The sequence below is a fragment of the Schistocerca piceifrons genome, chromosome 6, assembly GCF_021461385.2.
Source record: "Schistocerca piceifrons isolate TAMUIC-IGC-003096 chromosome 6, iqSchPice1.1, whole genome shotgun sequence".
Taxonomy (NCBI): domain Eukaryota; kingdom Metazoa; phylum Arthropoda; class Insecta; order Orthoptera; family Acrididae; genus Schistocerca; species Schistocerca piceifrons.
Genome location: NC_060143.1, coordinates 571,979,337 through 571,993,694, shown reverse-complemented (window position 1 = coordinate 571,993,694; position 14,358 = coordinate 571,979,337).

The following is a 14,358-nucleotide window of genomic DNA, read 5'->3' as shown; positions in this document are numbered from 1 at the left end:
TACACAATTTACAAAAAAATTGGCTCAGAAATAATAGGAAAACGAAAATGTTCCTTCTGCCTCATGCTGCGTTCGGCCCATCACCGTGATCGTAATTTCTGGTGATGAACTTTTCATATTAAATTACAATAGATGACCATTGTGGTTAAATACTTTATACATAACACTCAAAATGTCCTCTTGATACTGTCTGTTCGTAATCAGTTACAAGAAACTACATGTTTTCTGATTGAAAAAAAAAAATAACATTTAGCATATTCACTCAATATTTTCACATAAAATATAAAATACAGTTGCGGAACGCAGCGAGTCCGCGTCCGCCTTTCATAGAATACAAACAATAAAAGGTGAGTCGCCAAAAGCCTCATTTGTGTTGAAACAACAGAATTCTTTTTTTTTATACCGTTAATCGATACATGTACATAGAGATATACAGGCACCTCGCAAGAACGGCAAAGATAAAGAATAATAGACTCTGTCGGTGCTATTCGATGGTTCATTTCTTTTACTTTACAATTGTTCGATAACTTTAGGCCATCAGGCGTTTACTATTGAGCGTATATTAATGTTTGTGAAGCGAAAATTACTAATATTACAATTCCCAGTAAAATCTTAACGTCCAGTACTATACACCTGATGATATTATTGTAATCAGTATGAGTAGAGCGCGTTGTTATTACCAAGTATTGCACTTTTTAATAAGACTGTATGGACAAATCCAGCAATTCAAAGACGTGTAACAAGGTTAGTACTAGAATGCTTTTATCGTTACAGGTTCGGACTCGTGACACTGTGGTAGCCTCATCCAAACGGTCTCTGGCGACAGCAGGCGCCGACGCCAGTGTCGGCCGCTGCTCAGGTATCGCTTCTTTACGGACACCTTGCAGCCTCAGTATTCTGGACGGCCTGGCCACAGGTGACAAGAGAAATTAGCTGGCTGGACCCACAGGTCGGTGATTCCCCTCATTTATCAGTTCCCTTTGAGTGATTTTCCCGTGGATACTTGAAGTCAAAAAGGCTCTTCCCCTGGGACAAGCGGGAGCCGGCCGCTGTGGTCGAGCGGTTCTAGGTGCTTCAGTCCGGAACCACGTAGCTGCTACGGTCGCAAGTTCGAATCCTGCCTCGGGCATGGATGTGTGTGATGTGCTTAGGTTAGTTAGGTTTAAGTAGTTCTGATGACCTCAGATGTTAAGTACCTTTAGTGCTTAGAGTCATTTGAGCCATTTTGACAAGCAGGAGAGGTGATGGACGTCGCTGTCGGTTTCCACTCCAGGAGTCACCGCCTGCGGTCCGGTGTCGGTAGCGTCGACAAAGACGCACAGCATTTCGTCATTGATGATTGTACTGTTGTACTGTTATCAGGCATGTGCAGTATGTTTTTCCAACAGTCATTGTTCGTGTGTTGTTCCGAATTTCAATTACGTTGGTGGAAGGTTAATTGGTCTTTGGAGAATGTGTTTATCAACGGACACTGCTGAATGTCTAAGATCGCATTTTTCATAGCGTAGCGAGATTGGTGTAGTGACACCCATCATTTGTATGTAGATAGAGTTTATTTTTGCTGCACTGTGACCACTGCTCACCCTCGTCTGTGTGTGGCGAGGGCGTACATGTTTAGGAGTAGCTCCACACCTGTTGACGAGTCTTATAGTGACGTTGTACGTTAATGTTCCTTGAGTTACACGTCTCTCTATTCTGCCTGGAAATCCTTAAGGATCTCGTCGACAGTCAGTGTTCTAGCAAATTGTACTTACAATTCTTACAGCATTGACATACACTAATAATATTGCAGGGTTTACTTTGTTTAGATATCGGAATTATAATTACATGTCTTCATTCCATCTGCAAATGTTTTTCTTTCCCATCATCTTGTACAGGATTTTGGATGTAAATCGCCCTAGTGTGATGGCGACCGTAATTATTTCCTTTTCGTTCATTAGTGTAACTTTTGGATTCATGTTCAGTGGTACCCCTTTTCCGTCCGGAGTTGTTCGTGAGTGAATGCACAAAAACTTTCATTTTTCCAAATTGTAGCCCTGTTCGGTTTAATTACTTTTTAATTTTAGTAGACTTTTCCCCCTACTTGTCGGTATTACTTCTTCGGGAAAGATAGCCTTATCTAATTAGAAAAATTCCAGTAGGTATACACGCGATCCACGGTCATATTTTATATCTCAAGCAGGATAGGCCGATTAGTAAGGGGGAGGTTACACGTGGCGACGCAGGTGACAGGACAATATCAGTTTGGTATTGTTCTGGGCACGAATTTGCATTGTGCAGTTTTGTAGCGAATAATAACTTGTTGCTACAAACAAAGTCGCTCAAACACAGTAACAGTAAGTGGCAGAAATAAGCCGCACATTTAAATTTCACAGTAATCAGCAAACTGGGCAACATGAATAAATTAGGCGAAGCGAGTAATTTGTTTGTACCAAATGCGGAACAATCGGTCGACCAATGAACGACCCAGGAAGCGGGACCCATTCAAAATTTGGTGGCTAGCATCACAGACGCTGCTGCTGAAAATCGACGGATGACAGATACGAGGAATCTATTAAGACAGAACCGGAGTTTCAACCTGTGATTTCCGGAAATGTAAAAGATTTGTTCAGTTTGTTAATCAGTAGAATGGATGACCAGAATAAAGCAATTAAAACTGTTAACGGTAATATTGGAATTGTTGACACAAAGGTAGATAAAATTGGAGCAGAAGTATTAACATTCAGTACCGAAATTGGTAATCTGAAGCATGATATGGAGGAAGCCCAAACAAAGTTAGGAGACATAAATAAGCACAAACAAAGTTAGGAGACATAAATAGTCGTTTCGAAACTGAAGTAGGGAGGATCGAACAGAACTGGTAGAGACTGTTGATCCCACAATAGAACAAAGTAGCTGAAAAAGTGAAACTAGCTCGAGAAGAGGATGTAGGGAAAATAACGAGTTCACAGACTTTAGTATCAGACATAGGTGCTAAAGTAAACAGAAAATCGGGTGTGTGTAATGAAAAGAAGCAGTATTGAATTAGTTAAAATAGGTGTACCACAGGGATCTGTACTGGGGCCTTTTATGTTTCTAATAATGATTAATGATCTGCCATCATTCATCAAGTCCATGACTCTACTATATGCAGAACATAAAACTTTCCTTCATTGTAGTAATGATTTCAGTAGCCTAAAATCTTGTGTTAAAGAGATGATGGCTCAAATATCCTATTAGTTTAAAGGAAATAGCTTCGTACTGAACGATAACAAAATGCAGCAGATGGTGTTTAGTCTAAAAGACTTGCATTCCACTGTATCGCTACCGTCGGTTTTCTTGAATGATCCCTCTAGATATCTGAAACTCTTGCATGGAAGTGTGAGTGCATCTTGGTGCTGGATGACAATCCTAATGTCATCGTTCTCGTTAAATGTGGTTGAAGCATAAGGTTTATGAGAGAAGTATTCCTGACGTATAATTCTCTCATCATACTCTACCGGACTGGTTATATTGAGTAAGGATGTCATTGCACGATTTCAAGCCAACTGATTTAAGAAACTCATAGTTCACACGTTATCTCTTTGATGTTCTGTAGTGAACTGATATGCTGTGGTTTGCGTGCACTTGTTTTATTCTGTACACCCCTCCTGCCTTAGATGTAATTGTATGTAAGTGTATTGGTATGTTGAATTTGTTTCTAACAAACTTAAGAAGATCAGTATTTGTGAGTGGTGGGTCTGGTATTACCGCTAATGGCCTTTTTTTTATTTGTGAATAGACAAAGCCCTTTCCTGTACATTTTCAAGTATAGTCCTTTTCCAATGGCTGCGGCTTCCATCATATGGCTATGTCTTCTTACCTTTTCCAACTGCGCTTGGGACTTTTGCGAGTTGACCGTTCGAACGATAACTGCAGCACCACCAGCGAGGGAACCTACCGCCGAGAGCGCGGAGAAGGTCGGGATGAGAAATGGAAGAAAACCGCCAGACGTCTTGGGTATTGGTAGAGCTCGAGGTGCTTTAACCGATCCTCCTCCTCCTCTTCCTCTTCTTCTTCTTCCCGCATCTTTCTTCTTCAGTGCGTTTTTAGCTGCATACATCACTTTCAGGATACAGTTCTTCAAACAGCTCTGCTTCCCACCCATGCCCTCCTTGCTTAGTGCACAACGTGCAGCATTCATAATTCGCTTGAAATTCATCACTCCTAAGCCCAACTTAATTTTTCCTCGCATGGTTTTATCAACTGCAAATGCTGCGATGCGTTGACTTCCAAGACACATGTATATTAACAGACATAAAGAAAACTGAGAAAACGCTCCCCAAATGCGAAGGTGACTGGATACAATTGAGCACAGTGCTATACTACGCCTCCAGATCAGTGAATTTGGACTGAACTACACTGGCTATACGTACTATTACTGCCCCTTTAAGTGTATCTTTCTATATATGCCACCTACTTGTCAGTACCTGGCGTAGTTAGTATCATGGCAGGATGAGTGAAACATCCTCGTCACAAGGACTTTGTTGTCGGTGACTGGTCGTGTGAAGATGCAAAAGAAGACCTGAAGAAGAACAAGAATGGAATTCTGATAATATACGAGCCATTATTGTAGGTCCATCCAATTGCGGAAAGACTGATGTCCTTATGACGCTGGTAACACATGTAGATGGAGTCCGATTTGAACATGTTTTGTATTCTCAAAAACACTGTTTTAACCCAAGTAACAGCTATTGAAATATTGTGCGGTGTAGATGGTGTTACATACACGACATTCGGTGAAAGCGGTAATATCCCTCCACCTAGAAAGGCAAAGCCAAACACTGTCTTCATATTTGATGATGTTGCTGTGGAAAACCAAGACCAAATTCTAAAATATTTCTGTTTCGGTTGTCATGTGGGTACTGATGTATTTTATCTAAGCCAAACATAGTCAAAAATCCCGAAACAGTTGGTTAGGGTTAATGCAAACCTGATTATAGCCTTCAAGCAAGACAATCTGAATTTAAAACACATTTACTAGGCACATGTCGGAACTGACATGTCGTTCAATGATTACATGTTCAATGATTTTGTAAAGATATGTGCTGATTGCTGGAATCATTCACAGTATGGGGTTCTGGTTATTGATAAAACTAGAAAACTGAGTGATGGTAGGTACAGGCGAAACTTTCAAGAGTTTCTGCATATATAGCACGGTAAGAGAGGATAGTACATCAGTATACACTGCACCATGAACAGATTCGAGCGTATGTCTAGCTCTCAACCCGCGAGAATGGGTGTACACAGACAGAACATTCGCCTGTACACGGATTCGAAAATTCAGGCTATTGTGCATAAAGTTGGAGGTATGCGCAGGGAACTAAAGACGTATTTCCAGACTCTTCTGAGAATGATGAATGCGTTAAAAGAGTTAGTTAATAAAGTCGGTAAGAAAGTAGCCGACTTAACTGAAAAGGTCGAGGCTGTTGTTGTTGTTGTTCTGGTCTTCAGTTCTGAGACTGGTTTGATGCAGCTCTCCATGCTACTCCTGTGCAAGCTTCTTCATCTCCCAGTACCTACTGCAACCTACATTCTGATGCTAAAATGTAGACTTTCACGGCCGGAAATATCATGTCCATTATAATTATCCGGGCTGTTATGCCGTGGTCGGCTGATGAATTCTGTGTCCATTCCCAACGTTTCGTCTCCGACTGTGGGAACATCTTCAAGGGGGTCCGTAGCTCGATGGAAGGTCCAACGCACCCACTGGCTCGCTACTGACTGTCAGTCTTCGGAAACCTTGTGAGCTGTGGATGTGCCCGCTTCCTTGGAGGGACACGCTGTTACGGTCTTGCGAAGTGATGGTCTGGTATCTTCGCAGAATCGCTCCGGCATCAAGACACCCAGTCAAGTACTCTAATTACTAAGAGAGCTTAGTTAACTGTGATTGCGACCGCTCTTAGTACAGTAAGATGTTGCCGGACACGTGATGTTATGTGTATTTGATTTCATTTGATGCCTCTTCAATATCTAAAGAAGAGGCATCAAATGAAATCAAATACACACAACATCATATTACACTCCTGGAAATTGAAATAAGAACATTGTGAATTCATTGTCCCAGGAAGGGGAAACTTTATTGACACATTCCTGGGGTCAGATACATCACATGATCACACTGACAGAACCACAGGCACATAGACACAGGCAACAGAGCATGCACAATGTCGGCACTAGTACAGTGTATATCCACCTTTCGCAGCAATGCAGGCTGCTATTCTCCCATGGAGACGATCGTAGAGATGCTGGATGTAGTCCTGTGGAACGGCTTGCCATGCCATTTCCACCTGGCGCCTCAGTTGGACCAGCGTTCGTGCTGGACGTGCAGACCGCATGAGACGACGCTTCATCCAGTCCCAAACATGCTCAATGGGGGACAGATCCGGAGATCTTGCTGGAAAGGGTAGTTGACTTACACCTTCTAGAGCACGTTGGATGGCACGGGATACATGCAGACGTGCATTGTCCTGTTGGCACAGCAAGTTCCCTTGCCGGTCTAGGAATGGTAGAACGATGGGTTCGATGACGGTTTGGATGTACCGTGCACTATTCAGTGTCCCCTCGACGATCACCAGTAGTGTACGGCCAGTGTAGGAGATCGCTCCCCACACCATGATGCCGGGTGTTGGCCCTGTGTGCGTCGGTCGTATGCAGTCCTGATTGTGGCGCTCACCTGCACGGCGCCAAACATGCATACGACCATCATTGGCACCAAGGCAGAAGCGACTCTCGTCGCTGAAGACGACACGTCTCCATTCGTCCCTCCATTCACGCCTGTCGCGACACCACTGGAGGCGCGCTGCACGATGTTGGGGCGTGAGCGGAAGACGGCCTAACGGTGTGCGGGACCGTAGCCCAGCTTCATGGAGACGGTTGCGAATGGTCCTCGCCGATACCCCAGGAGCAACAGTGTCCCTAATTTGCTGGGAAGTGGCGGTGCGGTCCCCTACGGCACTGCGTAGGATCCTACGGTCTTGGCGTGCATCCGTGCGTCGCTGCGGTCCGGTCCCAGGTCGACGGGCACGTGCACCTTCCGCCGACCACTGGCGACAACATCGATGTACTGTGGAGACCTCACGCCCCACGTGTTGAGCAATTCGGCGGTACGTCCACCCGGCCTCCCGCATGCCCACTATACGCCCTCGCTCAAAGTCCGTCAACTGCACATACGATTCACGTCCACGCTGTCGCGGCATGCTACCAGTGTTAAAGACTGCGATGGAGCTCCGTATGCCACGGCAAACTGGCTGACACTGACGGCGGCGGTGCACAAATGCTGCGCAGCTAGCGCCATTCGACGGCCAACACCGCGGTTCCTGGTGTGTCCGCTGTGCCGTGCGTGTGATCATTGCTTGTACAGCCCTCTCGCAGTGTCCGGAGCAAGTATGGTGGGTCTGACACACCGGTGTCAATGTGTTCTTTTTTCCATTTCCAGGAGTGTAGATATTGAGAAGGCGTATGACAGTATCTATAGGGACAAGCTCTGGGATGTGCTGAACGCAAAAGGGATAGATGAAGAGATAACACGAAAAGTCAGAAAAATGTATGAGGGAAGTGAGAGTTGTGTGAAAGTGGGGAGGGAACGTACTGCATGGTTCAAGCTGGAAAATGGGCTGCGACAGGGAAGTGCACTTTCGCCTTTATTGTTTATTATTGTTATGGATGAAATCCTACAGCAATTATCAGATGCAATTGGAGATCATAAAATGAAAGCAGTGATTTTTGCCGATGACCTGATGTTATGGGGAAATTGCGAGAAGGAGGTGCAAGAGCAGTTAGATGTATGGGAGGCAACGGCAGCACAATATGGAATGCATTTCTCTGCAAAGAAAAGTGAAATAATTGTCACAACAAGGAAGAAGAATAGGCCAAATGTGGATATAACTTGTGGAGGGGAAAAACTACAAGTGGTAGAGAACTTCAAGTACGTGGGAAGCATGATTGAAAGTAAGGGGGGAAACGCAATGGAAATAAATGAAAGGTGCAGAAAAGCAGGGCAGTTCTTCAAATGCATTAGGGGGCTTATTTGGAGCAAGGAGGTGCCACAGAAATCCAAGGGAATTATATACCGAACCTACTTTGTCCCCATATTGGCATACGGAAGTGAGACATGGGTAATGCACAAAAGCGACAAAAGTAGAATACAAGCTAGTGAAATGAAGTTCCAGAGGAGCAGGTTGAGTGTAACAAGACGAGACAGATTGCGAAATGTGTATGTGAGGGAAAGACTAAAGGAGGAACCAGTACAGGACAGGATAGAAAAATCAAGACTGCAGTGGTATGGACACATGAAGAGAATGGATGAGGGAAGAATTCCAAAGAGGATGTTTGATCTGCAACTGGAGGGGAAGAAGCCCAGGGGAAGACCAAGAGATAGATGGGTGAAGGGAGTGAAGGAATGTGTGACGAGAAGAGGAGAGAACTGGACGAAGGTGGAAGAGGGGGAATGGTGGAAAGACAGAACACGATGGAGAGGCTTGTGTTCCCGACAGACCCAGCCAGTGGCTGGAAACTGTCCAAGATGATGATGATTGATGCCTCTTATTCAGCGTGTGCTCTGCTTCCGCATAATATTGATGTATTTGCAGAATTTTATTCCATTGGCTATTATTAGCAAGTGTTTAATTTGCTTACGATATCAGTTAATCCATGTCAATATGTCCTCTGCGGGCAATCTGAGTTTTTATTTCTAAAGGTTACCGTGTTGAGCTTTGCAGGCCCACTTAAGGTCGCCAATATGTGTGTCATTAAGTTCTCGTGAGCCACTTCATTTCCCAATCTTAGCGTTTATCAGGTACTGTTTCAATTTAAGAAAGCATTTGCGAGTGAAGTTAGTGTTATTGAGCCTTGATTTTATAGTGTTAATTTACTGGTCAATCTTGAAAAAAGTATTTTTGGCTTCCTATTGTCGGGTGTTGTCTGTGTTTCAGTGAGCTGAGGCAGTGGGCAATCTAAGCTCAGGGCTTCCCTTTAGATTACAAGTTTGGCTTACGGGCGGTGGACTTCAACTGAGTTCGTGTGTTCCTCTTCGGTAGCGTTTGCATGGTTCACACTTCGGTGGCCTACTCGACGTGGGGTTGCAAACGGAGCCACGTCTTGGTTCGAAGTTAAGTATTACGTCCCTCAGTCGGTTCCACTGTTCTTGGTTAAACTTCGGCCTTACAAACTTGGGCCTTACTTCTGTTATTACACATTTATGATTATACAAAGTTGTAACATTATATGCCCTAAAAGCCCATCTTACAAGCCAATGGGTATTTGAATAATTTCGTGGTTCGCTCTTCAAGGTTCTCTAGTCTAGCAATTTGCAAGATTGCCCAAGTTACATTTTAATAAATATGTTCTAAGTATTCATGTTAAAACTGAAGCTGTGTGTACACTATTATTTTACATGTAATATTAAAGTATTGGAATTGAAAGGGTCTTAAATAACGTGTCTTAACTAGAGTTGTTTTGTTAAAGTTATGGTCAAATTCAGCCTTAGTGGCTTCTGTCAATATTTATATGAGATCGTTGCTAATGGTTTATTACTTTATTAATGATTTTATGCAATGGAAGTTTCTTAAATGTTTTGCCTGAGTGGCGTTTCTCAATGTTTATGGGAGATCGTTGGCTAATGATTTATTAACTCGCTTATGATTTTATGTGATGAGTGTTTCGTAAATAATCTTACCTGAGTGGCGTCTGTCAATTTTTATGTGAGATTGTTTTTGATAGTTAATAAACACATTGGAATTGAAATTTTCCCTTATTGGGTCAGCCCTTCCACTCTCTTTAGATTGGAAGGTTAAACAAAGCAGGCGTTAAGTAGAAACGTTCGATTGGGTACGCATCCTACAACTGTAACTGAGAACACAATACAGATTGGTGATAAGCGATTTGAGAGAACACCTTAATGAATCTTATTTTCCTAACCTCCAAAAACCTATAAATTATTGAGTTAATGATGGGGAACATACTGTGAAATGCTGCACATGACTGATGTACATAAGATCGCGAAAAGCCTGAGCGACAAGAAATGTAAAACCATTATAAAACCAATACTTGAAGACGAAAACGGCCACAACAGCAGCAGCAGCGGTGATGGTACTGACATTGAGCATAAAGCAGTGAACAATCGAATCCCTCGGTATATATATTATGGCGACCACAACGAACTAATAGATCGACTACGGCTGTTCATGGCATCAGCTGCTGCAGGTAATACAGCCCACTCGAATGAGGTTGTTTCAGTAAACTCGGAGGTTAGAGAGAGAGGTATCATCGAATAAGTATGGAGACAGTAGTTCGAGAACTGCACAAACTAGCACACAAAACATACCTTCGTAGGCATGTTATGTTTAAAGGTTTGGATGACTTATGGCAAGCTGATCTTGTAGATATGAGGGAATATTCACATGAGAATAACGGATTCAAATATATTTTAATGGTTTTTGATACATACTTCAAATTTACCTGTTAAAACAAAAACGGGTAGAAATGTCGCGGACGTTTTTGAACGTTTGTTACAGACAGGGACGAATCGATGCCCAGACAACCTCCAAACCGAACACAGCGGAGAGTTTAAAATAGGTATTTCAAGACAGTGATGCAGCGGTATGGAATATATCACTATTCAACATCACTCACCTGAAGGCAAGTATCGTGGAGCGTCTGAGGTCGAATGTGGATGCATTTTAACCTTCATGGCTCATACGAATGGACAGATATCCTCCCAGAAATAATTGCTCAGTATAATCGAACCAAACATACCACAATAAAAATGAGACCATTCGATGTTCGTGATAATGGACTCATGGATATGGTGCACTATCGCATTCTGGATCCACGCAGACAGAAATTTAATGTAGGCGATTTGGTACGTATCTCAAAATACAATACGGCATTTGAGAAATCATACCTAGCGAAATGGTCAACAGAAATATTTACAGTTTCAAAGGTGCAGAGAACGAATTCTAGAATTTAAATATTGAAGGATAGTAAAGGTGAAGAAATTTCAGGCTGCTTCTACACCGAGAAGTTGCAGAAAAAGTCTGAACTGGACGTTTTCCTCCTGGAGAGAGTCATAAGACGTCGTGGAAATAAAGCACTAGTCAAATGGCTTCGTTTTCCAGCTAGACAAAACAGTTGGATTGATGCCGACAATTTGCTATATAATGGGGACGCATAGTTCACAACCACCGCAGTAGCATAACATGCATACTAGGAGTCGCATTAGAGGAGGTGGTGGTATTCTAGACTAACTGCCAGTGGAATTATACATCCCTTGGTATAACTACTACGGACCTGGGACAAAGCTTCAGAAATGCTTGGCACGGGGTGATAAGGGAGTTAATCCGCTCGATGAAGAGTGTATGGAACACGACACTGCATACACTGCAAATAAAGATCTATCAAGTCGTTACATTGCGATAGAATTTTAGCTGATAAGGCTAAGACGATACAGAGAAGAAAGGATATTGCTATAGGTCAACGCAGCGAAGCATATGCAGTTGATAAAACCACGCGAGGAAAAATTAAGTTGGGTTTAGGAGTGATGAATTTCAAGCGAGTTGTGAATGGTGCACGTTGTGCACTAAATGAGAAGGACAAGGGCGGGAAGCAGAGCTGTTTGAAGAACTGTATCCTGACAGCGGTGTTGTTGTTGTTGTGGTGGTCTTCAGTCCTGAGACTGGTCTGATGCAGCTCTCTATGCTACTCTATCCTGTGGGAGCTTCTTCATCTCCCAGTACCTACTGCAACCTACATCCTTCTGAATCTGTTTAGTGTATTCATCTCTTGGTCTCCCTCTACGATTTTTACCCTCCACACTGCCGTCCAGTACTAAATTGGTGATCCTTTGATGCCTCAGAATATGTTCTACCAACCGATCCCTTCTTCTAGTCAATTTGTGCCACAAACTCCTCTTCTCCCCAATTCTGTTCAATACCTCCTCATTAGTTATGTGATCTACCCATCTAATCTTCAGTATTCTTTTGCAGCACCACATTTCGAAACCATCTATTCTCTTCTTGTCCAAACTATTTATATCTTCACTACTTCGACCATCATCAGTTATTTTGCTCCCCAAATAGCAAAACTCCTATGCTACTCTAAGTGTCTCATTTCCTAATCTAATTCCCACTGCATCACCCGACTTAATTCGACTACATTCCATTATCCTCGTTTTGCTTTTGTTGATGTTCATCTCATATCCTCCTTTCAAGACACTGTCCATTCCGTTCAACTGCTCTGAGAAGTCCTTTGCTGTCTCTGACAGAATTACAATGTCATCGTCGAACCTCAAAGTTTTTATTTCTTCTCCACGGATTTTAATACCTACTCCGAATATTTTTTTGTTTCCTTTACTGCTTGCTCAATATACAAATTGAATAACATCGGGGAGAGGCTACAACCCTGTTTCACACCCTTCCCAACCACTGCTTCGCTTTCATGTCCCTCGACTCTTATAACTGCTTTCTGGTTTCTGTACAAATTGTAAATAGCCTTTCGCTCCCTGTGTTTCACCCCTTCCACCTTTAGAATTCGAAAGACAGTATTCCAGTCAACATTGTCAAAAGCTTTCTCTAAGTCTACAAATGCTAGAAACGTAGGTTTTCCTTTCCTTAATCTACATTCTAAGAAAGTCGGAGAGTCAGTATTGCCTTATGTGTTCCAATATTTTTACGGAATCCAAACCGATTTTCCCTGAGGTCGGCTTCTACCAGTTTTTCCATTCATCTGTAAAGAATTCGCGTTAGTATTTTGCAGCCGTGACTTATTAAACTGATAGTTCGGTAATTTTCACATCTGTCAACAGCTGCTTTCTTTGGGATTGGAATTATTATATTCTTCTTTAAGTCTGAGGGTATTTCGCCTGTCTCATACATCTTGCTCACCAGATGGTAGAGTTTTGTCAGGACTGGTTCTCCCAAGGCTGTCAGTAGTTCTAATGGAATGTTGCCTACTACCGGGGCCTTGTTCAGACTCAGATCTTTCTGTGCTCTGTCAGACTCCTCACGCAGTATCATATCTCCCATTTCATCTTTTTCTACATCCTATTCCATTTCCATAATATTGTCCTCAAATACATCGCCCTTGTATAGACCCTCTATATACTCCTTCCACCTTTCTGCTTTCCCCTCTTTGCTTAGAAATGGGTTTCCATCTGAGCTCTTGATATTCATACAAGTGGTTCTCTTTTCTCAAAAGGTCTCTTTAATTTTCCTGTAGGCAGTATCTGTCTTACCCCTAGTGATGTATGCCGCTACATCATTACAGTTGTCCTTGAGCCATCCCTGCTTAGCCATTTTGCACTTCCTGTCGATCTCATTTTTGAGACGTTTGTATTCCTTTTTGGCTGCTTCATTTACTGCATTTCTGTGTTTTCTCCTTTCATCAATTAAATTCAATATTTCTTCTGTTACCCAAGGATTTCTATTAGCCCTCGTCTTTTTACCTATTTGATCATCTGGAATACAATAAAAACAAACTTTTTGGCATTAACAGTCACCCCATAAAATATTAGGATAGATGGGGAAATGCCAACACCCTGTCAATATTGCCCCATAATGGGATGTTGGCATTACCCCGGAGGGACAAGATGGCGGATATCTAACCCTACAGACTACTACACACTTTGAAATGTTGCAACTACTGTACCAACATGTTTGTTAAAATATGTAATATCTGGCTGTATATGTGAGACAAATGATCGTAGTATTACCTTAACTTGTTCAGAAGTCCTTCTTTAGACTGAAAACTAAAAAAGTTTAAGATGAAATATCACAAAACTACTGGCATGTGTAGAAGACAGAAACACACTGAGTGCTAGTTGTGGTGTCGTCCACAAGGGCGCAGCACTATGCAGCGAATCAAAATACAACTAAAACCTATCGTGTCGATATTGCCCCAGGTGTCAGCATTGCCCTGGTCTAGCCTACTAACTTCACTTGTATGTTGGATGCAGTGTTATTCTATATTACAGAATATGTAAACATTTGGGGAAATTATATGGACTGTGATATGTCATTGTACTGTATTTGGAAACAGGATGCCACCAAAGGAATAACACAAAGTGCTACAATGCAGAGCAGAAAGTTTATACGCAGGTGTATCAGAGTAACTGTTGCTAGTTTTCTGAAGTCGTAGAGGACAAGGATGTAAACATTACATATAAACCATAAAGTGTCTGGAAATGCTTCGTTTGCTATATAAAACCACTGCTTATCACTCTGAGTTTAGATGCTTTTGTTTCAGTAGTTATTCTTACCACAGAATCAATTAGCTTGTTACCACAGGGCATAGAATATCTTCTATGAAGTCTGTAGTTTTGGGTATTAAAATACATAACATTGT